Here is a 25,879-nt window from a genome sequence, read left to right as displayed (position 1 = left end):
GGCTCTTCTCTTTGGAACCCCGGCTCTGCCTTCACATGGCAGGATGTTTCTCTGACCCTCTCTTTGTGACTGTCTCTCTCTTGCTCTCTCTCTCTCTCTGTCTTGGTGTCTCTGTTTCTACCTTTAGACCCTGAGCTCCAGGAGCACAGAGACTGGTCCATTTTGGTTGACGTTCCCTGAGCTCCTGTCAGTCTCCATCATCATTTTGGATGTCTGGCAGGCTTGGTCCCATATTTGCTCAGTGTGTGAATGAACGTAACCACATCCACTGGTTGTGCCCTAGGCCTGGCTTTCCACTTGTCTCTGTCTCTCTTTTTCAAGAGGAAATGGGGCCGGGGGGACACGTGGGTGGCTCAGTCGGTTAAGCGTCTGACTCTTGATTTCACCTCGGGTCATAATCTCAGGATCTGAGATAGTGCTGTGCTAAGCAGGGGATCTGCATGAGATCTTTCTTTCCCTCTGCCCCTCCCCACTGTGCATGTGCTCTCTCTCAACCTAAAATAAATGAGTAAATCTTCAAAAGGGAATGGGGGGAGATGAGGCAGCAACTGTCTTGCGATGTTGAACCCTTTGCAGGACCCAGGACCCTGACCCTAGCAGTTGACTCATACCCCTCTGACCTAGGAGAAAAGGACTGATAGTCCTGATATCTTGAATTCAGGGGTGGAACCTGAACTTTTCTGACCTGGGAGAGGTGCCACCATGGACTTTCCTGACCCAAGTCCTGCCTCCTGCTGTACCCTGTGGCCTGGTCCTGAGCCTGGGCCTCATTCCAGCTCCAGAGAATACAGACAGGGACCCATGAAGTGCTTTACACCGAGTAACTCACTCACTCCTCACCCTTTGAGGTAAGTACGGCTGTCATCCTTACTTTATAGATGGAGAGAGCAAGGCACAGAGAGGTTTAGAGTGTTACCCAAAGTCACACAGCAGGTTGGAGCTGCATTGCTCAGTATGGTACCCATTTGCCATAGGCAACTATAAAGCACTCAAAATATGCCCAGGAGAAAATGTGAAAAATAATTTTAAGTAGAAACTGGTAGTTCAGTTCTTGGAGAACTTCTAAGTAATTGGGAACAACTTGGGTACGTGAATCCACTTTTTCAGTTACAAATCTCATGAAATCTAAACGCAGATCAAGTATTTCCAAAGAGAAGTCAGAGTCTCAACAAAGACGTCCATAAATGGAAAGTATACATCAGATTACAAAGACTTATAAGGAGAAGAAGGTATGCCAAGAGGCAGAGGCAAGACAGGGAGAAACCAAGAAATAGAGGAGGACGATAACATGGGGTTAGAGGCAGAGAAAGGGAGGGGACAAAAGAGACAGCGAGAGAGCAGAAGAGCGGGAGAGAGGCAGAGATGCAAAGACACAAGGAGAGGGTCTGCAGGGGACGCAAGCAGACCTGGGTAGGTGAAAAGAGCTGGTTTTCATATGTGAAAGTATGCTTACTTTTTTTTCATTTTTAATAGTTTTCCCCAGGTATAATTGACATCCAGTAAGCTACATGTAAAGTACAATTTGGTCTTGAAACATGGCGCACCTGTGAAACCATCATCACAAACGAGATGATGAACTAACAATCACCTGAAAGTTTTCTCACGATCTTTTGCTTTTGTAACGCCTCCCTTCCCATTTTTAATCCCTTCCCCTAGCAACCACTGGTTTGTTGTCACTAGAGATTAGCTTGCACTTCCTCAATTTTATGTGAAGTCATGGGGTATGCACTATTTTTTTTTTTTTTTTTTTTTGCCTGTCTTCTTTCTACTCTGTATCATTATTTTGAAGTTTGGGGTTAGCTGAATAGTGGCCTCCCAAATATGTCCTTGTCCTAATCCCCCTAACCTGTGAATGCTACCTGAATGGTAGAAGGCATTTTGGAGATGGGATTAAAATAAGGACCGGGTTGGGATGCCTGGGTGGCTCAGTTGGTTAAGCAGCTGCCTTCAGCTCAGGTCATGATCCCAGCGTCCTGGGATCCAGTCCCACATTGAGCTCCTTGCTCTGCAGGGAGCCTGCTTCTCCCTCTGACTCTGCCTGCCACTCTATCTGCTTCTGCTCACGCTCGCTCTACCTCTCTCTCTGACAAATAAATAAATAAAAATAAAATCTTTAAAAAAAAAAATAAGGACCGGGTCATATGGGGAGTAGGCCCATGACATCATCCCTTAGCCAGTTACACGGAGGACAAGTACATGAGCTCCCTAGTCATCATCACTCATCATTCACCATCAGGGAAATGCCAGTCAAAACCACAATGACATTATCACCTCACACCTGTTAGGATGGGTGTTATGACAAAGACAAGAAACCGGGGCTCCTGCCCATCTCAGTCGGTGGAGCATGTGACTCTTGATCTCAGGGTTGTGAATCTGAGTCTCACGTTGGGTATAGAAATTACTTAAAAAAAAAAAAAAAAAAGACAAGAAACAACAAGTGCCAGTGAGGATGTGGGGAAAAGGGAATCCTTGTGTACCATTGGTGAGGACGTAAGTTGGTGCAGCCAGCATGGAGAACAGTATGGATGTGCCTCCAATAATTAAAAATAGAACTACCTGGAACAGGAGTTTGCTCTGTCCACCCCACACATTGACCTGGTATTGTAGTACTTCCAGGAATGGTGTGCCTCCTCAGGGGCAATAGTAACGGGGCAAAAAGCAAAAGGAAAAAAAAAGTACTACCATAGGATCCAACTTCTGGGTACTTATTTGAAGAAAATGAAAATATAGGGCTCCCAGGTGGCTCAGTGGGTTGAGCCACTGCCTTCGGCTCAAGTCATGATCTCGGAGTCCTGGGATCGAGTCCCACATCGGGCTCTCTGCTCAGCGGGGAGCCTGCTTCCCCCTCTCTCTCTCTGCCTGCCTCTCTGCCTACTTGTGATCTCTCTCTGTCAAATAAATAAATAAAATCTTTAAAAAAAAAAGAAAATGAAAATATTAACTCCAGATGATATCTAAACACACACACACACACACACACACACACACACACACACACACCATTTATTGCAGCATTATCTACAATAGCCGAAGCATGGACACAATGAGTACTCTGTGGTCGTACATATTTATAGGTGTCCAATAAATGTTACTCAGGTCAAACTGGCTGATAGAGTGCTGTTCACCGCTACTATATCCTGGCTGAGTTTCCACCCACTTGTTCTATATGTTATTAAAAAAGGGGTAACCAACTCTCTGAGAGTAACTGGAATTTATCTATGCCCCCTTGCAGTTTGTTTGTTTTTGCTTAATGTATTTTGAAGCTCAGTTATGAAGTGCATATACCTTTGTGCTTCTGAGTCACCCACATGCACAGGAGCGAGGCAAGATCAATGCTTTATCTGGGTCTGAAAGTCAAAACTGCCAGGGCCAGCTCCGCACGGTATCCCTCTAATCCAGGAGGAGGGGACTGACAATCCTGATACCTTGAATTCAGGGGTGGAGCCTGTACTTTCTTAACCTTGGAGAGGTGCCACCATGAACTTTCCTGACCGGAGGTCCTAGCTCCTGCTGTGCTGTGTGATCTAGCACTGGGCCTGAGATCTCATTTCAGCCCCAGGAGTCATGGATAGGGAGGCGTGAAGTGCTTCACACAGACTAACTCACTGAATCCTCACCACCCTCTCGGGTAGGTTTTGCTGTTATCCCCATTTTATGGATGGGGAGAGTGAAACCCAAGAGGTTAAGACCATGCCCAAGGTAACACAGCACTCTAGAAGTAGCATCAGGTGTCAAATCCCATCTCATTCCAGAACATGCTATCCAACCACTTCCCTCTACTGCCTTTCTGAGAAAGATGCAGAGACACAGAGACACAGAGAGAAATAGCAGACGTGAGAGCCGGAAGACGCATCATCCTCTCCAGGTCTAGGACTCTCATGGACACACTCTAGGAAGCGCTCAGATGATAGAATAAAGCACTAATTTTTAAAGTCAAGCAGACTTAGTCTCAAACCTCAGCTTCCCCCTTACTTGCCATGCCAAAGACACCTAGGCTTAGAGAGAAGTCCCATGCCCAGTCACTAAGCTGGGAAGTGACAGAGCTGGGATTCAGAGACCACAGTCCCCCCACCCTCTCACCACCTGCTGCTCCTCAGGTCAACTAGACCAGGCAGCTTTGGGCCATCAGTGCCAAAGGTACACTTCTGGGGGCTCTCCTGGGTGGGCAGCTGTAAACATCTGGACCAGCCCCTCCCTCAGGGCTCCATGATGTTCCTGCTGCTCCACTCTGCCCTCTGGGATCAGGCCTAGGACTCCCTCCTTTCCCTTCCAGCCCTAGAGGTTCCCAGGCCTAGGGGTGGTGGGGCTGCTGTGTGGCTCCTGGGAAGATACCTTCCCTCTCGTTATCATAAGCAAGTTGTTCGGAAGGCAGATGCTACAGGCCAGGCCCGGTTATGGAAGGCGGATACAACTGTGGATTTTTACCAGTCCTGTGAGAAACATCAAAAAAAAAAAAAAAAACAAAAAACCCACACTTCAAAAGTTTTTCCATTTGCTAAAAACAAAAACTTTTTAAAAAGTAAGCCTAATCCTCCAAGTTCTAGAGAAAACAAATGGCACATTTAATCCAAAATAACAAATAGCTTTCAAATGATCACCTCTATTACAGCTAGCTGAGAAGCTATGAACACACTGGCTAATATTTTTATTTAAATGAGTTTTTAAGTGTTTATAAGGCAAACACCTGCTAAGAAATATATCAAGTAGAGCAAGAACATAAAAGGGAAGGAAAATCCTCCTCCTTGATCCTGTCCTATTCCCTAAATTCCAAGTCCTACAACCTACCAATAAGCACAGTTAATGGCTTCTTGTGTATCCTTCTAGAATTTTCCTAAGCAAATGCAAGCATAAATACAAAAATACATGTGTTTTTGTTTTGTTTAAAGATTTTATTTATTTATTTGACAGACAGAGATCACAAGTAGGAAGAGAGGCAGGCGGGGTTGGGGGGGAACAGGCTCCCATCTGAGCAGAAAGCCTGATGTAGGACTCGATCCCAGGACCCTGAGACCATGACCTGAGCTGAAGGCAGAAGCTCAACCCAGTGAGCCACCCAGGTGCCCTGAAAATACGTGTTTTACAAATATTCATTCAACCACTCATCTTGGACATTGTACCATGGCAGTGCGTAGAGTTCTGACCCATTCTTAACCACTGAAGGCCTTCTACTGTGAATGAACCATAATGTATCCATTCATTTCCCTGGTTATGGGTATGTGATTGTTTCCCATTTCCACCTGGTCCAGTGTACCTCCTTCTGCTTGGGACTTGGGTCACAACTGGGAGTATTACTGAAGGAGCAAAGGCTAGGATATCTGGGTCATACCCCTCAGCTGAAGAAGCCACTGCCTCCTTATACGGACCACTATTGAAAGAAAAAGGTCTCAGACCCAAGTATGATCTAAAGCAGTAGCCGCGAATCCATAGTATCCCATCTGACTTTGTAGCATATTTGAAACGCAACTGAGTCTGTCTGCGGTCTTTGGAAGCCACGGCACTTCAACTGTGATCACTCTTGGAAGACACCGGAAGTGCCACTGGTGGGCTCCTCCTTGGAAGGAGGCATGGCTTCATTTCTCAGACAGAGCTCTCCACCTGCCCTCACAGCTAGACAGGAGAATGTGGCCTCCTGGCTTAGGGGAAACGAAGGTATATGTTCAAGAAGGAAATCGGGAAGGATTTCGCCGAGGGGCGCCCAGGTTGCTCAGTTGGTTAAGCGCCGGACTTTGGGTTTTGGCTCAGGTTGTGATCTCAGGGTCGTGGGATGGAACCCCACCTTGGGCTCCTCACTCCTCATTCAGTGGGAAGCCTGCTTAAGATCCATGCTCTCCCTCCCTCTGCTCTTCTCCCCACAACTCTCTCTCTCAAATAAATAAATCTTTAAAAAAACAGAAGGTCGTATTTTTTATTTATTCATTGACAGAGAGAGAGATCACAAGTAGGCAGAGAGGCAGGCAGAGATGGGGGAAGCAGGCTCCCCGCTGAGCAGACAGCTTGATGCGGGGCTCGATTCCAGGACCCTAAGATCATGACCTGAGCCAAAGGCAGAGGCTTTAACCCACTGAGCCACCCAGGCGCCCCCAGAAGGTTGTATTTTTAAGCAATCTCTACACCCAACATGGGGCTCAAACTCATAACCCCATGGTCATGTTCCACTGACTGAGCGGGGCCAGCTGTCCCCTGGCTTAATTATTAATGATATCTCCTTGGCTCTCAAAACAATCCTGGTGCAGACAATAAATTATATGGCCTCGGATTTAAATGTACTTTGATTTTACAGCCCAGTTATCTGGGGGAAACGTTGCATTTAGGGGCTAGAAGAGTAAATAGTTAACATCATACATAGGTTGAACCATGGGCTTCTTCGAACAACCAAAATAGGGGGCTTTTATTAACCACTTACTCTGGGCCAGGCAGTGTTAATATTTTACAGTTATTAACTCAATCCTTCCACAGCTTCAAGAGGTGAACACTGCTATCTCCATTTTGCAGTTGAGGGAACTGAGGCATAGAGATTACTCTCTGGCAAGTGGGGAAGCCAGGACTTGAAATGCCCTGCTATTCTCTGTCCATCCCGGCTGATCAATAATCAGTGTTGCGGTTGGACTGGCCCTGGTGGGTTTAATTAGGATTGCAAGATGCCTTTCAGCAGTAACCATGAGGAAACTTTGGAAAAAATAAATAAATAAATAAAGGTATTGCTTACAGGACCTGGGAATTACACAGCACACCTGAGGCCATACAGCGAGGTTGCAAGAAGAGGGAATCCATAGGCCTAGGGTTCTGCTTTTATTGGGGATTCTAAGAGTGGTGGCCTAGGGTTTTGTGGGTTCAGTCTTTATTGGATGAATTTAGAGCAGAAAATTAAAGCATAGGAAGAGAAAAAAACCAAGTTGCCCAAATGACCAATTATCACAATCAACCAAGATCTCTAAAACCAGGGTGCCTGAGTAGGGGAAGGTGGCCTAACTCTAGGCATGCAGCTGGCACTGTGCTTATTTGAGAGAGACATTGAAGTGGCTGACTCAGAAATGAAATCTTTTGTCAAGCAGTTGCATTATGAAAAGGAAAAGAGGGCACCTGAGTGGCTCAGTCAATTGGGTGTCTGCCTTCCGCTCAGGTCATGATCCCGGGTTCCTGGAATTAAGTCCCGCATTAGGCTCCCTGCTCAGTGGAGAGGCCTGCTTCTCTCTCTCCTTCGGCCCCTCCCCCACTGATGCTCACTCAGTCTCTCTCTCTCTCTCTTTCTCTCTCCCGTAAATAAATAAATAATTTTAAAAATAAAATAAAAGTCTCTGGAGGCTAAGAAGCCAAGCCAAGGGCTCATCATAACTTGTCTGCAATACCTATCCATTTGGGTGAATTTCTCTCTTCTTGAGATCCCCCAAATATCCTGAAGCTCCTGGGCTGACCAAGAAGTGATCTTCCTTAGGTTCTGGGAACCCTGTAAGCAAAGTACCCGCCTATTTTTCCAAGGGGCTTTGTTGGCTCCTTAGTTCCTTAAGACTGTTTGGTCCTGGGGCGCCTGGGTGGCTCAGGGCGTTAAAGCCTCTGCCTTCAGCTTGGGTCATGATACCAGGGCTCTGGGATCGAGCCCCGAATTGGGCTCTCTGCTCAGCTGGGAGCCTGCTTCTCTTCCTCTCTCTGCTTGCCTCTCTGCCTGCTTGTGATCTCTGTCAAATAAATAAATAAAACCTTAAAAAAAAAAAAAAAAAAAAAAAAGACTGTCTGGTCCTATCTGAGCCTATGCATTTGTGTCTCAAATAGACATTCCAGCAAAGCTTTGGTAATATAACCAATGTTTCCAACTGTGTCCTGTTACAAGAAGAGATTCTTAACTTAGGTAAATTCTTAACTTAGGTAAATAACTATATTGCCATAAAAATAAAATACTCGGGGCACCTGGGTGGATCAGCGGGTTAAGCCTCTGCCTTTGGCTCAGGTCATGATCCCAGGGTCCTGGGATTGAGCCTCGCATCAGGCTTCCTCCTCTCTCTCTGCCTGCCTCTCTGCCTACTTGTGATCTCTCTCTCTGTCAAATAAATAAATAAAATATTTAAAAAATAAAAATAAAATAAAATGCTCACGGAGGGTTTCCAAATTCTGGAGCAAACAGGTAGGCAGAAAAAATAACTATCTCATCTTTGTTCCCAAAAGTATACTTTACCAAATCGCTGAGGTCATAGTTAGCTTAAGAGGAAAAGGGTCCTTAAATCTGGAAAACAAAAGAATAAAGAACCAGCAATTTTTCAAAATGTCATAAAATATTGTAATCATCCTCATCACTCCATCCAGTCCTATAGAGTTAATTCTTTTCTTTTAAAGATCTTATTTATTTATTTGACAGACAGAGATCACAAGTAGGCAGAAAGGCAGGCAGAGAGAGAGGAGGAAGCAGGCTTCCCGCTGAGCAGAGAGCCCGATGTGGGGCTCAGTCCCAGAACCTTGAGATCATGACCTGAGCCAAAGGCAGAGGCTTTAACCCACTGAGCCACCCAGGCACCCGTAATTCTTTTTTTTAAGATTTTATTTATTTATCTGACAGCGAGAGAGGAAACACAAGCAGGGGGAGTGGGAGAGGGAGAAGCAGGGTTTCCACTGAGCAGGGAGCCCAATGTGGGGCTCCATCCCAGGATGCTGGGATTATGACCTAAACTGAAGACAGTTGCCCAACGACAGAGCCACCCAGGCGTCCCTAAACCAACAAACTTAAACTAGCTTTTATTCACTGAAGAATATCCCAGAGTGCATGAACTTGAAAAACATTTAGGTTATTTCTATATTTCTGAGTTTTAGGAATATTTAACTCATAAGTGCTTATCTTTAAGCCAATTAAACAGCACTCTTTTACAAATTAATATTGGCAGGGCACCTGGTTGTCTCAGTTGATTAAGCATTCAACTCTTGATTTCTGCTCAGGTCATGATCCCAGGGTCGTGAGATTAAGCCCTATATCAGATTCTGCACTGGGCATGGAGCCTGCTTCAGAGTCTCACTTTCCCATTCCTTCTGTTCCTCCCCACCCCTCTTTCTTTCACTCCCTCTCCAAAATAATAATAATAATAATAATAATATTGGCAATACCATCAGAGGTAGAGAAAAAACCTTATACACAACATACATCCATACAGATATGTGCAGATAGACACAGAGATTACAGCTTTCATTACAAAATTTCAGCCACAAATCAGGTACAATAGAAAACTCACTAGTTTGTTAATTATAGTTGAATCCACATTGTGTCCAGCAAACAAGAAATTAAGGCTATCCACTTCAATAGGCTAAAGCTTTTTACTAGTATTTGTGTGGAAGACTTTTAAGATTTGCATTTGTTTTTGACAAGCAATCTTAAGGAAGCTGTGGACTAGATTTTGGTCAAGAGTTTTTTTTTTAAGATTTGTTTTTAATTGGGGCGCCTGGATGGCTCAGTGGGTTAAAGTCTCTGCTTTTGGCTCACATCATGATCATGATCCCAGGGTCCTGTGATCGAGCCCCCAATCTGGCTCTCTGCACAGTGGGGAGTCTGCTTCCCCCACCACCACCCCCTGCTGCCTCTCTGCCTACTTGTGATCTCTCTCTGTCAAATAAATAAACAAAATCTTTAAAAAGTAAAATTTGTTTTTAATTAATTTGGGAGAGAGCTCTCGTGCATGAGTAGGGGGTGGGGAGGGGCAGGGGGAGAGGGAGAAGCAGACTCCCCACCGAGCAGGGAGTCTGATCCCAGGACCCTGAGATTATGACCAGAGCCAAAGGCAGATGCTTAACCGACTGAGCCACCCGGGTGTCCCAGTGTAAGAGAGTTTTTACAGCAGTGTGTATTTTAAAAGTCCTCTTTTCCTCTTTTTTTCTTTCCTTCTGCCTCAGGCCCCATTGTGGGCAGAATTTTAGGCACCTCCTAGCATGCTTACATTTCAAAGACTCAGTAAGATGTCAGATCTTCAAGGGAACAAGAGAAAGAATGCACATTTCCTCCTAGGAAATTAGGGCCTTTGGGATGGCTTTGGCGGCCCCCCCCCAAAAAAATGTAGTAGTGCAGCCCTGTAATTAGGGGGAGCCCTCTGTAAAAATAATTCTCTGGACTCAGTGTCAAGTGGTGCCCCTTCAGGGCTAGAAATGAAGAAGTCTCTGGGGTCACTACAGTCATGGGAATGACAGACCCCTAGACCAGGCCCTTTGTTACACCCAGGAGATGGGCCTTGCCTTAATGTTTTCCATTCACTGTGAGCCTTAGCAGTGGTCACTTCCATGGCAGGATAGGCATGGTGCCAGGCAGTGAACTGGGCATGGAGCCTGCTGGGCATGGAGAGGGAGGACCCCAGCACCAATATCAGTGGTTCTGGGAGCCTTTGCCTGCCCTTTCCCCTTTCCTTCTCACTAGAGGCATCTGTAACCTGTCAGCTTTTCCAAGTGGCAGAAATGCCATTTCTTAGTTCTGCCCCATTCAGAGGAAAGCCAAGGGAACTCAGCATGTGTGGAATATCAGAGAAAATGAGCACGTGGCCTGGATGGATCTTTAAAAAAGTTATGGCTTTTTTTTTTTAATGTTATGTTAGTCACTATACAGTACATTATTGTTTGCAATGTAGTGTTCCATGATTAATTGTTTGTGTATAACACCCAGTGCTCCATTGCAATCCGTGCCCTCCTTAATCCCCATCACCAGGCTCACCCAACCGCCCACCCCACCCCCTCGCTTCTGAAACCCTCAATTTGTTTCCCGGAGTCCATAAACTCTCATGGGTCATCTCCCATTCTGATTTCTCCTCCTTCATTTTCCCTTCCCCTAATGTTTTCTATGCTATTCCTTATGTTCCACAAGTAAATGAAGCCATATGATAATTGACTTTCTCTACTTGATTTACTTCATTCAGCACCAGCCCCTCAAGTCCCATCTATGTTGATGCAAAAGCTGGGTATTCATCCTTTCTGATGGCTACGTAATATTCCATTGTGTATATGGACCACATCTTCATTATCCATTCATCTGTTGAAGGGCATCTTGGCTCTTTCCACAATTTAACTATTGTAGACATTGCTGTTATGAAATTGGGGTGCATGTGCCCCTTCTTTCACATCTGTATCTTGTATAAATTCTTATGTGCATTAATTTTGAAGGAGGTACAGTTAACGTTTCAGTTTTACTGATGTCAAAAACTAATGCTCAGGGGCACCTGGGAGGCTCAGTCAGTTAGGCGTCTGCCTTCAGCTCAGGTCTTGATCTCTGGGTCCTGGGATCAAACCCCACATCAGGCTCCCTGCTCAGTAGGGAGTCTGTTTCTCCCTCTGCCCCTCACCCTGCTCCTTCTCTCCTTCATATAAATAAAATCCTTTTTAAAAAAGATTTACTGGGGTGCCTGGGTGGCTCAACGGGTTAAGCCTCTGCCTTTGGCTCAGGTCATGATCTCAGGGTCCTGGGATTGAGCCCCGCATCAGGCTCTCTGCTCGACAGGGATCCTGCTCCCCACCCCCCCTCTGCCTGCCTCTCTGCCTACTTGTGATCTTTCTCTCTGTGTCAAATAAATAAATAAAATCTTTTTTAAAAAGAGTTATTTATTCATTTGAGAGAGAGAGAGAGATAGCACAAGCGGGGGAGGAGAAGAGGGAAGGGTAGAGGGAGAAGCAGACTCCCTGCTGAGCAGGGAGCATTATTGCTTTCCTTTTTCGGGCTGAATCATACTCCCTTGTATGGCTAGACCACACTTTGTTTAATATCCATCCCCGCCATAAGTTTTATTAATTCATTCACTCAACAAATTTACTTGGTACCTACTATGTACCTAGGACAAGAGCTACAAATAAAACTGACAAATTTCCTGCCTTCAAGTGTTTCCAGTCTGGAGTGTTTGGAAACAGATGACAAATAAACAAGCAAAGTATATGGTACATCAGATGGGTGGTAAGTGCTATGGTCAAAAATGAAGTAGGGGTCAAAGGAAGGAGGGGATCAAAGGAAATGCTGGGCAGAAGGGAGGTCTCCTTGAGAAGGGGAGTATTTGCACAAAGACCTGGATGAGGGAGGCTTCTTTCCTCACCTACCTCTCCCCGCTCTTGCTTACTCAAATCCAGCTGCAGGGGCCCCTTTGCTGTTTGAGAACACACCATGCCCAGCTGCCTCAGGGCCTTTGCACTGGCTAGCTCTTCTGCTTGGAATGCTCTCTCTCAGTAGATCCAGCTTAAAGAATAAATAAAAATAAAATAAATCCCAAAGTTGCCATGTACCAGCTGTGTGACTTTCAGAAAGTGACTTTTCTTCACTGACCCTCTCCGATTCTATGAGGGAATCATTACCATATCAATCTCCTGGTGTTACCATGAGAATTCATGGTGTTATTATATACCTTACACCTATGAGCCCTCAAACTGTTAGCTTAATTATCTTAATATTTTCCCGTTGATAGGAGCCACTATCTGGGTTTTTTTTTTTTTTAAGATATTTTATTTATTTATTTGACAGACAGAAAGATCACAAGTAGGCAGAGAGGCAGGGAGAGGGAGAGGGGGAAGCAGGCTCCCTGCTGAGCAGAGAGCCCTACGTGGGGGCTTTCCCAGGATCCCAAGACCCTGGGATCATGACCTGAACCGAAAGTAGAGGCTTAACCCACTGAACCACCCAGGCACCCCAAGAGCCACTATCTGTTCACCAAGCCTTACATTAAATGCTTCCCCTATATCACATTGAGTCTTCATGATATGACTGTGATATGATTCCTCCTTATAAAGGAAACTGAAGGGCAGACTGGTGAGGTCAGGTGGGTTACAGGTAATGGAATGGGAATTCTAACTTAGTCTGATTCACGGGATCTCAAGTCTCAATCATTGTCTCAAGAACACTGGATTTCTAAAAGCTCCCGTCTTCTAGAAAGACCACCACTATCTCATGGCTGGGGAACTAATCTGCAACAGGAATGGAGAAAGTTCTCACCCTCTTTGTAGCCTCTCCAGATTTTCGCAGTGACTTGGACAGGTAGCAGAATCTCCACAAGAAAAACAAGGAACCTGTGCCCAGAGGGAGATCCAGCCCCAGAAACAGGTGTCCAGAAAGAAAGGCACCAGACCCTTCGTCAAGCATTTTACATTATTGTCTTTGAATAATCCTAACAACTTGGAAGTTGATACTACGATTGCCCGCCTTTTATAAATGAATAAAGGCTCAGAGATAGTCAATGCTTAGATCTCAGCTATGAAGTGGCAGAGCAGAATTCAAACTCAAGACTAATAATCATCATTTCCCACCCCCCCACACACACCTCAGGCTATCTCTGGAGCTGGGAGACAGCACTACCAAAGCAGTACTTTTTGTTTTGTTACCACAAAACAAAAAGTACTAGCTAACAACATTAGCCAAGCAGTGTTCTAAATGCTTAATTTAAATTTAAATTAAATTGTTTAACACCTCCTCCTAACCCCAGTTATTGATTACCCAAAGGCAGGCGATTAATAATAATCTCCACCCCTCCCACACACTTACTTTTCTTTTCTTTCTTTGAAAAAAGAAATTTTCATTGTGGAAGATTTCGAGCATATACAAAGGTAGATATAAAATATACCCATCAACTCATTTCAGCAATGATCAACTCATGGCCAATCTCATTCTTGCCACAGCCCCTTCTCCTACACACCCCCAAAACCCGGATTATTTTAAAACAAATTCCAGACATTGTATCAACTCACCTATAAATATTTTTAGTTACGTAGCCTTAGAAGTATCCCCATTTTACTGTTAGGGAAACTGAGGCATCAAAAGGTAACATGACCTGGCCAAGGTCTCTTTGGTGATGGGATGCAGAGGTTGGATCAAACCCCATGGATCTCAGTGAGGAGACCTCACTTTTAATTATGGTGATGCCTCTGGAGTGTGCTATCAGTCAGACAACAATAAAACTCTGTCATTTCTTTTCAAAGTTGTCAAATTGCTTCTCAAATTGCCAAAATTAGAATACAAACAGTAGAGGGAGCCTTGGTGGCTCAGTCAGTTAAGCCTCTGCCTTCAACTCAGGTCATGGTCTGAGGGTCCTGGGATTGAGCCCCGCATCGGGTTCCCTTCTCACTGGGGAGTCTGCTTCTCCTTCTGCCCCACCCCTCATTTGTGCTCTCTTGTTCTCTCACTCTCTCTCAAATAAATAAATAAAATCTTTAAAAAAAAAAAAAAAAAAGAATACAAAGAATGGAGATGAAGGGGTGCCTGGGTGGCTCAGCGGGTTGGGCCTCTGCCTTGGGCTCGGGTCATGATCTCAGGGTCCTGGGATCGAGCCCCACATTGTGCTCTCTGCTCGGCGGGGAGCCTACTTCCTCCTCTCTCTCTGCCTGCCTCTCTGCCTACTTGTGATCTCTGTCTGTCAAATAAATAAATAAAATCTATAAAAACAAAAAGAATAGAGATGAAAGTATTGTATCAATGTTAATTCTACTCAAGTTGGTAACTGTGGCAGCTGTTAGAGAACATCTCTGTTTCTGGGAAACACAACACAGAAGGATTTAGGGGTAAACAGCCATGTTGTGTGTAACTGACCCTAAATGATCCAGAAAAAGTATAAGATGGATGAGAGAGAGACAGGACAAATTATACTGGAAATGGGATAAGATGTTAACCCAAGGTGAGTCTGGGTAAAGAGTATGATGGGTGTTATTTGTACCATACATATTCTTGAAACTTTTCTGAGTGTTTGAAATTACTTCTCAAAAGGTTTAGAATTTTTTTAAAAAAGATTTTATTTATTTATTTGACAGACAGAGATCACAAGTAGGCAGAGAGGCAGGCAGAGAGAGAGGGGGAAGCAGGCTCCCCGCTGAGCAGAGAGCCCGATGCGGGGCTCAATCCCAGGACCCTGGGATCATGACCTGAGCTGAGGGCAGAGGCTTAACCCACTGAGCCACCCAGGCACCCCAGAAGGTTTAGAATTTAGAAAGGAATGCATACTATACATAGTATATGATTCGATAGGTGTGAAGTTTTCAAACAGGCAGAAGTACTCTAGATAACAGAGGTCTGTAAAGAGGTTCCATTTGGTGGGTATCGGTTAGAAACAGGGTGAAACACATTCAGGGTACCCCCCAAATTCTATTATGAATGTGTCTCATTACGCTGTGTGCTTAATTAAAAGCTTTGCATTTGGGGCTCCTGGGTGGCTCAGTCAATTAAGTGGCTGACTCTTGATTTTGGCTCAGGTCATGTTTTTGGGGTCCTGGGATCAAGCCCCACATAGACAGCTGAGGGGCACTGGGATGGCTCAGTCTGTTAAGTGTCTGCCTTTGGCTCAGGCATGATCTCAGGGTCCTGGATTGAGCCCCACGGTGGGATCAGTGCTCAGTGTAGGGTCTGCTTGGGATTCTCTCTCTCTCCCTCTCTCTCTGCCCCTCCCCCACCCCTATTCTCTCTCTCAAATAAATAAATAAATAAAATCTTTAAAAAAATAATTGAGGGGCACCTGGTGGCTCAGTGGGATAAGCCTCTGCCTTTGGCTCAGGTCATGATCTCAGGGTCCTGGGATCGAGCCCCGCTTCAGGCTCTCTGCTCACAGGGAACCTGCTTCCCCCTTTCTCTCTGCCTGCCTCTCTGCCTACTTGTGATCTCTGTCTGTCAAATAAATAAATAAAATCTTTTTTTTAAAAAATTGAGACCCTGAGAAGGGTCTCAGAAGGATTTTGTTGACCTGGAACTCTGAAAGTTAGATGTAGAATTGTGTATTCAGAAACTCCTTACACTTGGCTTAGAAACCACAGTTGCTCCCCAATATCAGAGTGCCTTAGATCTACCAGACAAGGCAGGGGGATGCTTCATTCTTCCCGTCTTAACTTCAAACGGCAACACTTGCAATCATCTATGACTTAAAGGACAAGATTTTCTCAATAAGAAAACAGTAGTCACTCAAGAAGGGGAGTCATTGTGACATTTCCAGTTGCAGGGTGACCTTAGGAGAATACTGTTTCCTGTCAACACTGTAGCTGGCTTTGTCCTGCGGTTACACCAGCCTGCCGCAGAGCCGGGCATATTTTTGCTTTTTTATTAGGAGCTGAATTTTTACTTTCTCTACTGCAAATTCAAATAAAATACTCCGTACTTTGCAGGGATACGTGAAGATTTAGCAAGACATTGCCTCTCTGAGCCTCAATTTCCTTCTTGGTAGGATGGGATGGAGTCATGAGTGTAGTTCCCGTGGGATTTTGTGAGAATTAAACGGGATCCTCTTATTATTGTTACTATCTCTCCCTCCGTGTCTTGCCTTCTACCTCTCCAGCCATTTCTGTCCCCACTTCACCGCCCCCCATGCCTCCACCTTCCCGCCTCAGCCCTACACCTGGAGCCTTCCTTTGTGGGCTTCAGCGCCATCTGGTGGTCCGGAGGGTCTGATCCTTGGGGCAAGTGCAAGAAGCGGTGCGGTTAAACTCGAGGGCGCTGGGCTGCAGAGGGTTATAGGGCCCTGGAACGTTCGTTACCTATTACTGCTGGAAGAAACCACGGTCTGTTTGTGGGACAGAGGGTGTCCCCTGTGCACACTGTGCTGAGTCTCCGTGGGTCGGAGCTCGGTGAACGCGTGGGTGTGTCCCTGTAAGGTAGTATGTGAAAGGCCCTTGAAAAGCCTGAGACCTACCTGAAGGTTTCTGAGTCTGAAAGACAGGTGTATGCAAGTCTCTCAAAGGGGGAGTATTAACGCTGGGTCTGGGCCCCCGCTTCATACCTGTGTTGTTGGGATGCTGTGTGGACCCAGTACTTCCCTGAAAGCAAAAAGAAATGCAAAACATCTTAAGTGGCTTTTATTAATGATATCGTAATAATATTATAATATATAATAATAATAGATACAAATACAGACTATGGGTATGAATATATAATATTAGCATAGGTATATACAGACGGTATTGATATGGATAGATGGTATAGACATATATAGTATAAAGGTGACATAGAATGTACATAAAAGAATAAATTATGTAGATGGAGATGACATAGAGGTAGACAATTTAAATAGAGATGGTGTAAATACAGTACAGACATATGATACTGATGCATAAATGGATACAGGGATACTGAGAACATAAAGCTGGTAACTGCATTAATCCCATTAAGAACCAAAATCTTCAGCTTCAGAGAAAGGGGGTCCTGAAAAAGCCAGAGACACACTTGATTCTTCTATTGCTTTATCAACTTTCAAATAATGAGTTGGTTCCTTGGCACCCTTCAAAAGTGACCTGTGAGGTTCTTTTGAGGATGAGGATGCTAATTCTCTGATACGCTTGATCAGAGTGAGAGTTGTATGGTCATATCTGGAATCTAGGGAGGAAATACAAACAAGTGCTTAGAAAGGTAAGCAAAGGAAAGACAAGGCAGTTATTAACTCTGGGAAAAAAAACAGCCGGTAGGATAAGGAAAATGCAGCTGGAGGTCACAACACAGCCCATCCGTGAACTCTGTTACAGTCATGATAATGTAAACACTGAATATTGATTTAACTAGAGATGGAGATAAATTCAACTGAGGGACTGTGGGGAGGGGAAGGAGTGCTTGCAAAGGCACCCCGGGATTTGATCCCGGAAGGAATTCTGTAGAAGACTGAAGTCCCTGCACCTGCTTTGTCCCAGTGTGGAGGGCTGGTGATATCCGCTCTCGATGCCCACGACCTCATCCCCAAATGTTCTTCCTTACATGGTAAAAGAGACTTTGCAGGTGTGATTAAATTAAGGATCTTGAGATGGGGAGATTATTCTGGATCATCCTGGTGACCCAGTGTAATCAGAAGTGTCCTCACATGAGGGTAGCAGGAAGGTCAGAGTCAGAGGGAAGGGATATAGCCAGGAGCCAAGAAAGGAGAGCAGCCTCCAGATGCTAGGAGAGGCTGGAACAGATTCTCCCTGGAGCCTCCAGAAGGAACCAGCCCTGCTCCTACCTTGGCATTGGCCCTCTAAGACTCATTTTGAAAGACCCCTGCCCTGGAAAGTCCCCTCCCCTAGAAGATAGATAGGATAACTAACCGCTTGTTTGCTTTTCTGTGAACCGCTGGCTTTTAGGCATAGATTAGGTTATTAATTGCGTGATTAATTGCTCTCTTGCCCTTCTGTAACTGCTTGGCTTATAGAAATAATAGGGACGCCATGATGGCATTCCTACCTTCCCCCTTCTTGTTCCCCCTTCCCGCCTCTCTCCTCCCGCCCGCGGGCCCTCAGAACCAATCAGCTTGTTCCCCCTTCCCGCCTCTCTCTTCGCGCGTGCGGGTCCTTAGAGCCAATCAGCAAACTCCACATATGCCTTTTTCAAAAGTTCTAACTGTCAACCAATCAGTTGCGCCCCACCCAAAACTTGTTTGTACCTGTCTATAAAAACCCAGCACCACCCCAGCCGGGTGTGCTCAGCTAGCAGGAGCTGCTGACCACCCGCAGGCGCCTGCGTAACAATAAAGAACCTCTTGCTGATTGCATCCAGTGGCAGTGTTGGATTCTTGGGTAAGGGGATCCGCGGGTCTTTCAATTTCAGAGGTCTGACTTCCAGAACTGTAAGAGAATAACTATTTTAAGACAAGTTCATTGTCATTTGTTACAGCAGCAATAAGAAACTAATACACCCAAGTATCAAATTCTTCTGAAAGGGGATGAAAGAGGAGATCTGAAGGATCCTCAGCCTCAAGCTCCTCCCTTCCATAACCCTACTGTGGGCTTTTGTGGCCACAAAGAGATGGGGAGGCCCTCTGGCTTAAACAGTCTAGTCCCCACATCTGACCGAATATGCCTCACCTCCTGGCCTTTGCCCAGGCTCTCCCCATTCCCTCGTGCCTGGACTGAGGATTCAGTGAAGATCTAGGATTCAGATTCATTCTGAGACCTCGATCAGCAGTTAGTTTGTCCTTGGGGGTCAGGACTCTGCTGACTTTTACCCTCTTGGAATGCCCACTGATGATAAGATTATCCAGCCCCTGCTCATTTAGTCCCTGGAAGAGAAGCCAAGCTATTGCAGTATCTGCTTTGGGCTTCCCCAAAGTCCCCTCAGTCATGCCTTTGCCTCTCAGAGGAATTTCCCAAGAGATTAAGAACTTGTTCAGCCATTGCCATTAAGCATTTATCTTTCAAGCATTTATCTTCAAAAAGAAACTGTGCCAAAGTCCTCGGTATCAGAATGTCAACAGGGTGAGGCTCCCACCCATTCCTCCAGCTCCCACCCCCCAACTCCGGGTATCTTTTAGTGCTTGAGTAGAGAACATTGTGCAAGCCGCCTTCTGACTCTCCTTTGTCCCAGGCTCTCCTTTGCAAAACTAAGGTGATGGGTGAGAGCGTCTCTAATTGGGTTCTAAGATTAAAGTTCCACAGTTGTGAGAACCTTGAGTTCCCCAGGCAGTATGGCATAGGCTTTGGGTTCAGACCATAGCTCCAGCCTTAAGCCTGCCAGTTACTGGTTGGGTGTTCTTGGGAAAGTGACTGCACACTCCTGAGTATCAGTTTCATCTGTAAAATGGGGATTAAAGAAGGCAATGCCTCTTGAGTGCACAACAGGGTACCTGGCACCACACCCTCTTTGTACACTATTGCTATCCTTTGTAATGTTTATTTATAATTAGGTCTGTGCTGGCGCTGCCCAGCAACCTGGGGCTCCATCAGCATACGCAGTCCTGGACACTCTGGGTTGTGATATAGTAAGTGTGGCCAACTCTTTATCAACCCAGGACACACAACAGAGAGAGTGCACAACAGAAAACACTGACTGCTCTTCAAGGTGGAGACCGGTCCTTAATCTGGGCTCCATACACACTTGAGGGTCCCTGAAGCTGTTCCAACCAACAGGCAGACGCAGGGACAAATGAAAGGAAATTAATGCCCAGATCCTCATCTTCCCAATGGACAATGCCCTAAACACATCAGCCTGAGGAAGTCCCTGGTTGTGTAGGACTTAGCCATTTCCTATTTCCATCCTTCATCCACTTTCTTAAAATACAAAAGAAAAAAAGAAGAAAAAAAAAAACCTAACTTTCTTCCCATCCTCGGTTCATGCTCTTGGGGCAGAAAATCCTCTGGTGACCAAAGAAAGAGGTTTAGAATTTACACTGGTGTTGAGAAAGGGAGGAACTCTAATGACTAGATAATGAATCCTTGTGCAAATCTTTGCTTTTCAGGTTTTTACTTCCAACATTTTGCATCCAACAAAATTGGGGGAGGACTGGACAAACTGTCAGCTGAGAAATCATGAAATGACGTTTTGGAGATGGATCAGAACTGATTTCTGGGGGCGCCTGGGTGGCTCAGTGGGTTAAGCAGCTGCCTTCGGCTCAGGTCATGATCTCAGGGTCCTGGGATCGAGTCCCGCATCAGGCTCTCTGCTCAGCGGGGAGCCTGCTTCCTCCTCTCTCTCTGCCTGCCTCTCTGCCTGCTTGTCATCTCTCTTTGTCAAATAAATAAATAAAATCTTTAAAAAAAAAAAAAGAATTGATTTCTGGCATACAGCCTAAAGGTTCAAAGAATTAAGGGCACTGCTTTACTGATACGTGTTGGATTCCCATTTAATGATGTGAACATATTTTCTCCACGCTTGCCTAAAACGGGAGAGAAAGGAGTATATCCATGAGATATACCCATTAATGATCTTCTGTTTGTTTTTCTTCTGTTTTAAAAAAGGGGGGGCATCAGGGTGGCTCAGTGAATTAAGCCTCTGCCTTCAGCTCAGGCCATGATCCCAGGGGTCCTGGGATCGAACCCCGCATCAGGCTCTTCGCTTGGTGGGGAGTCTACTTCCTCCTCTCTCTCTACCTGCCTCTCCACCTACTTGAGATCTCTGTCAACTAAATAAATAAAGTCTTTAAAAAGAGAGAGAGAGAGAGAAAGGAAGAATTTTTTTAAAACAAAAACAAACATAAGAAAGAATACCAGGGCAATCTTAAGGCAAAAGTTTTTCGAAAATAAACTAAGTGGACAAATTCCTGATAAAATAATAATAATAAGGGGTGCCTGGGAGGCACAGTCATAAGAAGCCAACTCTTGATTTCAGCTCAGGTCACGATCTCAGTGTCGGGCTCTTCACTCAGCATGGACTCTGCTTAAGACTCTGGCTCTGTCTGCCCCTCGGCCCCCAAAATAAATAAATAAATCTTTAAATAATAATAATGATACTAGAACTTGCCAAAACTGACATAAGAAAAAATAATAAACATGAATCTATAATTAGACATTTCCCCCTCTAATGTCTCTGAAAGCCTCACTAGTCAATTTTACCAGTTAAGGAAGAAATAATGCCAATCTTATACAAAGACTTCCAGGAAGGGCACCTGGGTGGCTCAATGTGTTAAAGCCTCTGCCTTCAGCTCAGGTCATGATCTCAGGGTCCTGGGATCGAGCCCCGCATCGGGCTCTCTGCTCAGCAGGGAGTCTGCTTCTTCCTCTCTCTGCCTGCCTCTCTGCCTACTTGTGGTCTCTGTCTGTCAAACAAATAAAATAAAATCTTAAAAAAAAAAAAAAATAAAGACTTCCAGGAAATAGAAAAAGAGTAGCTTGGGTGCCTGGGTGGCTCAGTTGGTTAAGCATCTGACTCTTGAGCTCAGCTCAGGTCTTGATTTCAGAGCCATGAGTTCAAGCCCCATGCTGGACTCTACACTGGGCATGGAGCCTGCTTTTAAAAATAAAATAAAATAAAATAAAAAGAGTAGCTTCCGTGCAGTCAGCAGAAACTTGACACCAAAACCTGCCTAAGACAATATAAGACAAGTAATTTACAAGTCAATCTCGCTAATGAACTTAGATATAAAAGTCACAATTAAAATATGAGCAAATAGAATCTAGCAAAATATAAAAGGACAATATATCACAGTTCAATTGCCTTTGTCCCAGAAAGGATGGTTTCGCATTAGATAATCATTTAATGTAATTAACAGGGAAAAGGTTATATGATGATGTCAATGGATCCAAAAAGTATTTGACAAAAAAAAAAAAAAAAATGCAACACCTATTCATGATTTTATTTAAAAAACAAAAAACAAAAACAAAAAAACCTCCTAGCAAACTAAGAATAAATGCCTTAATCTGGTAAAGTTTCTTGTAGCAAACTGCATAACTAATGTTATATAATATAAGTAACATTACAACTGTCCCCTTTGAGATTGGCAGCAAGACAAGGGTACCTCCTCTCACCACTTTTCTTCCACACTGTGCTAAGGCACCTATTCTGTGCAGTAAAACAAATAGAAAAATGAATGGCCTAAGAGTTGGCAAGGAAGAAACAAATGAGCCATTACTTACAGATGATGTATTTTGTACATATAAATTCAAAAATTGATAAGTGAACATAGATTGTTAGATACAAAATCAATATACTTGTTTCTAAATGAAAGCAACAATTAGCAGATGGTTTTTTTTTTTTTTTTAAGATGTATCTATTTGTTTTAGAGCAGGGAGATGTATAGGCATGGTGAGGAGGAGCAGAGGGAGAGAGAGAATCCTGAAGCAAGCTTCTCCCTGAGCAGGGAGCCTGACATAGGGCTCAATCCCAGAACCCTGAGATCATGACCTGAGCTGAAATCAAAAGTTGGCTACTCAGCTGACTGAGCCAGCCAGGTGCCCCAGAGATGGCAATTTAAAATAACATTTAACAGGTGCCTGGCTGGCTCAGTTGGTGGAGCACATGACTCACGATCTCAAGGTTGTAAGTTCGACCCCTATGCTGGGTGTACAGATTATTTAAAATTAAAAGAAAAAAACTTAAAAAAAAAAAGAAAAAAAGAAAAGTCAAGACACTTCTAAATAGGAAGAAGTTGGGAAGATCTATTCTATTTTATTTTAAAATTTAATATGAAGCTATAGTAATTAGGATGGTGGGGCATTGCCACAAGCAGGAACAGAGACCAATGGATGGAAGAGAGTGGGCAGCCCAAAATAGGGACCCACATTTGGATGATGCCAGAGATGGCTTTATGGAGCAATGGGAAAGGTATGGTCTTTTCATTCAGACTGAGACAATAAAGCAATGCAGAAAAAGAAAATTCAATACCTACCTTGCATCACACCAAATATCAACTCTAAGTAGACTGTAGATCTAAATATGAAAGACAAAGCAATAAAGGTTTTAGAAGATAATATTGGAGTAATCAAGGAACAGAGAGCGTTCCAAAATAGGACACAGAAAAGCACTAACAATAATGGAAAAATTGATAACTGAGATAACATTCAAAGATAGTTCACCATGAAAAGAGCAAAAAGACAAGCCATAAGGTAAAGAAGACATTCGCAATAACCAACAAAGAGCTCAGATCCAGAAAGTATAAAGAATTCCTGGGACGCCTGGGTGGCTCAGTTGGTTAAGCGTCTGCCTTCAGCTCAGGTCATGATCCCAGGGTTCTGGAATCGAGTCCCATCAGGCTCACTGCTCAGTGGGGAGCCGGCTTCTCCCTCTGCCTCTGCCCCTCGCCCTGCTTGTGCTCCTTCTCTCTCTCTCTCTCTCTGACAAATAAATAAATAAAATCTTTAAAAAAAAAAATAGAAAGAATTCCTAGAAATCAGTCATAAAGAGACAGACAACCCAAAAGAAAACTGGACAAAATTTACAACAGACATTTACAAAAGAGGAAGTTTAAGTGGTAAATGAACATATCAAAAGATAGTCAACCTCATTAGCCAAAAGGGAAGCCAAATTAAAAACACAATGGAGGGCACCTGGGTGGCTCAGGCAATTAAGGGTCTGCCTTCTGCTCAGATCCTGATCTCCAGGTCTTGGGGTTGAGCCTTGGGGTTGAGCTCCCTGCTCAACAGGGTGTCTGCTTCTCCCTCTCCCTCTGCTCCTCCCCCCGCTCCTTCTCTCTCTTGCTCACGCTCTCAAACAAATAAAAATCTAAACATATATAATATATATATTTATTTATATATATTTTTTAAAAATACAAGTTCAAAGAGAAAAAAGAACATAAAATTAAAGAAAAAAGTGCTTATGTCTTTTTGTAAATGGTTAATAGTAGACCTCATTTCTCAAAGACTTCACTAGCTATATTTTTAAAAAGTGGCACACCTTTTATTTTAAAATATCCATATTTACAATACACCAATGGTAACAATTTAAACTGATGGAGAAAAGTTTTCCATCCACTTGGAAGTGTGAAGATACAAAATTCTAAAAAGAATTCTATGTACTACATAAGCAAAACAGTGAGAAGACTATTGCTTTTCAGGTATCTGAAAAGGAACTCAGGTAAAATTGTGGCATCAAATTCAGGGATTCACAGAGCAGGATCCCCAAAGCTATAGTTTTGAACCAGATTCAACTCTGGTTATAAAATTTACAGTATTGGGACGCCTGGGTGGCTCAGTTGGTTAAGCAGCTGCCTTTGGCTCAGGTCATGATCCCAGAGTCCTGAGATCGAGTCCCACATCGGGCTCCTTGCTCGGCGGGGAGCCTGCTTCTCCCTCTGCCTCTGCCTGCCATTCTGTCTGCCTGTGCTCGCTCTCTCCCCTCTCTCTCTCTGATAAATAAATAAAATCTTTAAAAAAAAAATAAAATTAAAAAAAATAAAATTTACAGTATTGTTTAAAACGTCCTTGAAAATAGTAAATGAAGGTAGAAGCATCTCCAGTGATCTCCAAGGCTGCCACAAAATCCTTAAAAAGATAAATTTGAATGCAAAATAAATATTAGCCACACATCGTTTTTGAAAAATATTATAAAATGTAAATTCTGTTGGGGCGTTGGTTGAGAAGTTTCTCTATCGGTGGCAGCAGGTGGCTGTCCTCTCCCCTAGGCCCTCATCCTTGTTCCTTGAATCCTCCCCTTCCTCCTCTGACCCACCTCCAAAAGCTAGGATCCCTGCGGGCTAGAACCCCCAGTCTCTCTCTCTCCCCTGGTGAGTCTAGCCATTCCTAGACTTCAAATGCCACCTCTGTCCACTAAATGTGGGGCATCCCGACTGCACCAGTGGTGTAGGCAACGAAAGGATTCACCCCAGGCAGAGCAAAGGAGACAGAAGTTTATTGGATACACTGCAAGGAAGCAGCGGGCAGGACAGAAAAAGAGAGACTGTCTGTGTGCCACGTGGCAGTGGTGAGGGGCTATAGTTACAGGGTCCAATGGAGAGTATGGGAAATATGTAGAATTTTTCCCTTTTTTGGTAATCTTAGGAACTGTGCCTGGTTTTAAGTAGCCTGTTGGTCAGTGAGGATTTATAGCTTAATGAGCCTGTTTTCATTAGCTCGGTGGTCACTGTGGGCCCTTTTGCCCTGCTCAAGTGTTCATTGCTCAAGCCTGTTGCCTAAAAGCAGGCTCTACACTAAGGACCCCCAATCCTATGCCTGTTGACCAGAACTGGCATCATCTGGCTCCTGCCTGTTCCCTTCCCACTCCAGCCACAAAGGCCTTGTTGGGCCTCCAGGCTACCTCTCAGGTCTCACGACAGGCTGTTTCCCCATCTGGAATGTTCACTCCCTCTTTCTGTCCAAGCCCTGCCCTCCCTGGAGGCAAGAAACCAACTGTCCCCAACACTCTGTGCTGGAACCACCCTCAACAACCCTGAGCTCCTCTAATCCCCCAGCGCTACCCTCTGAGCCTCCCAATAGGCTGTTCCCTCTGCAGGGAACCCTCCTGCCCATGATCTCCCTCTGCTCATTCTTTGGATTCATTTATGCCCTAATTCCAGGAAGCCCTTCTTGACACTCCCACTTCCCAGGCTAACAGGCACTTACTCTGGGTTCCCGCAGTCCCCTGTGCTCCCCAGTCCCAGTCCTGACCACGCTGGGCAGTAAATGGTAACTGATCTGTCCTCCCACTGCACTGTGGGCCCCATGAAGGCAGGGCTGTGTCTGTCTCCACTGTGATCCCAGCATCACCCCGCCAGACCTGGACACAGGAGCTGGCTGGCATCAAGTCTGGATGTAATGAGCTGAGCCCGGGGTTCTCCGGGTCCTCCAGCAGCTGGCACAGGGGCAGAGGGGC

The 25,879-nt window shown here is 44.7% G+C and overlaps 1 long non-coding RNA gene across 2 annotated transcripts in view; it reads left to right on the top strand.

Moving 5' to 3' along the window:
• Positions 1-20,340, top strand: part of LOC132005764 (uncharacterized) — a 28,211-nt gene extending 7,871 nt beyond the window's left edge. The window contains exons 3-4 of one of the 2 annotated variants that reach the window (XR_009400907.1): positions 662-848; positions 20,094-20,340. This is a non-coding gene — a long non-coding RNA (uncharacterized LOC132005764). Of the gene's footprint in view, positions 1-661; positions 849-1,473; positions 1,709-20,093 lie in introns of those variants that run through there. The other variant, XR_009400906.1, reaches the window with a different exon arrangement.
• Positions 20,341-25,879: the final 5,539 nt, after the last annotated feature.

Source organism: Mustela nigripes, chromosome 17 (genome assembly GCF_022355385.1).
Source record: "Mustela nigripes isolate SB6536 chromosome 17, MUSNIG.SB6536, whole genome shotgun sequence".
Classification (NCBI taxonomy): Eukaryota; Metazoa; Chordata; class Mammalia; order Carnivora; family Mustelidae; genus Mustela; species Mustela nigripes.
This window is presented reverse-complemented; position numbering and strand designations above follow the sequence as displayed.